This window comes from Rattus norvegicus, chromosome 5 (genome assembly GCF_021556685.1).
Source record: "Rattus norvegicus strain SHRSP/BbbUtx chromosome 5, alternate assembly SHRSP_T2T, whole genome shotgun sequence".
NCBI classification, from domain to species: Eukaryota; Metazoa; Chordata; class Mammalia; order Rodentia; family Muridae; genus Rattus; species Rattus norvegicus.
In genome coordinates, this window is record NC_141538.1 from 82,633,444 (window position 1) to 82,635,612 (window position 2,169).

A 2,169-nucleotide genomic window follows, 5' to 3' on the forward strand; every position below is an offset into this window, starting at 1 on the left:
CGAAAGCGGAGCCCTCAGGAATAGAGTTCTTGCCCTTAGGAAGGACACCCCGGAGAGCTTTCATGCTCCCTTTGCATGTGCGGACACGGTAAGAAGGTGTGGGCGTGGGCTATGAGGTAGGGTAAGGTGTCACAAGATGTTACATCTGCTGATGCTTTGATCATTCTAGGCTTTTCCAGCCTCCAGGACTGAGATACGTAAAGGTCTGGCATTTTGTTTCTTTTCTTTTCTTTCTTTTTTTTATTTTTGTTTTTCAAGTCATTGTATCTTTAATAACCAGGTAGTAAATCAAAACGTGAAAAAAAAATCGTACCTTTTACGGTGACGCCCATAACTACAGACTGTAGTGAGTGAGAGGGGATTCCAAACAGCATGGGAAGGCTTCAAGGCTCACAGATTGAGGCATTTGGTTGCTGATAATCGGCCAGGGGACCAGTAGCACAAGAGATTAAGGAGCCCTCAGAGGACAGGTCGCGGTTGCTGGGTCGTGAGCACCTTGAAGCGTTTCTTGATGGTGATTTGATTCGGTGTCTTGAGTATTTGTCATCTGGGGAGAACCGAGCAGGATGGGCAGAGCAAGTCTGTCATCCATGGGGTCAAATTTCTTGAGAGTATAGGCGCGACTGCCCTGCGCGTTGAGGTAATACTGGAGAAACGTGATTGCCCCTCAGCAGAAAAGACGCCAGTACGTTTACCGCCAGCTGTGTTTGCTGGGAGTGCGCTGCCTCAATCATGTGCCTACTTTTCTTTATCTTTTAAAAAATTGTGTTTATGTGTAAGAATTTTAAAAATATGTTAGCTGTGTTTGCTGGGAGTGCGCTGCCTCAATCATGTGCCTACTTTTCTTTATCTTTTAAAAAATTGTGTTTATGTGTAAGAATTTTAAAAATATGTTAGTTCTTTGAGAATTACAACAAGTTTGATCATATTCACCCTCTGAACATCTCCCACATTTACCACCCCAACTCCTTACCCACCCGATTTTGTGTTTGCTGTTGTTATGACTTTGTCTTGTTTGTATTGTGTTTATACGCATGAAATTTAATTTGTGCTAGCCATATATGCCTGGATGTGTGACTTTTCACTGGAGCAGAGCTCTCCTATCAGGGGCTACAGTTTTAAAGAAAACTGACTCTCCCTCTCCGGTTGCCTAGCAACTGCCAATAGCTCCTCAGACAGGGACTAGGCTGTGTACACCTCCTCTTCCCATGTTGGCATTTGGTCTGGCTTGAGTGTGCACACGTGTTGTGCATGCTGTTACAACTGTTGTGAATTCACATGTGCAACTCCCTGTTCTGTCTGGAATTCACTATTTCCTTGGAGTCATCCACCACCTCTGACTCTCATACTCTTCCTGCCACCTCTCCCACAATAATCCCTGACCGGGCCTTGGGAGGAGGTGGTGTCCCATATAGATGTCCCACTTATGGTTGAGTTTCACAGTCTCTTATTCTCTCCAGTTGTAAGTCTCTATGTCTCCATCTACTGCAAATAGAAGCCTCTTTTGGTGAGGGAGGATGGAGAGATATGATCTATGGATTGACTGTTGGCAGTTAATTTAACACTTTGTCCATTTAACAGAATTAGAGTTGTAGGTTTCTTTCATACAGCTCATGACCAGTCTAGTCACAGGTTCTTGGCCCAACTATAGTACATAATTTTATTTTATGGAATGGGACAGATCCAATTAGAAAATGGTTGGTTACCCCAGTGTTCATGTCGCTGCTGCACAACTGTCTTGTTTCTAAGCCGTATAGTTAGCCTTGTTCTATTTCAACAGCCCAATCTAAGGCATCAGTGCCATGGCTGTGATGATAGGGTGCATTCTGACCTTTCATGAGCTGGTCGTAGGAGGTAAAAATGGCCATAGTTTGGAAAATACTTTGATAGACATCCTATCAGCACTTGATTGAACCCAGGGCTGTGTACTTGCTAAGCAAGCTCTGTCTCTGAACTATTAGCCCTGGTAGGTCTTAGAAAAGACACAGATTATATGAAGCAACCATTCTTAGTGTAGACATTTATGCAAGAGAAATGGAAGGGTGTCTCTGTGTACCCACTTATACAATAATACTCATGAAACATTACTTGTAGTTGTTCAAACTAGACATGGCCCAAAGTGCTGAATTGTGGAGAGCCAGGCCAATATAAGGCTTTCTCAGAGGCCCC

General features: G+C 43.7%; 1 pseudogene; it reads right to left on the bottom strand.

Annotated features, from left to right (window-relative positions):
- Nucleotides 1-459: 459 nt before the first annotated feature.
- LOC108351093 (H/ACA ribonucleoprotein complex subunit 3 pseudogene) lies at nt 460-1,868 on the bottom strand (annotated as a pseudogene).
- Nucleotides 1,869-2,169: the final 301 nt, after the last annotated feature.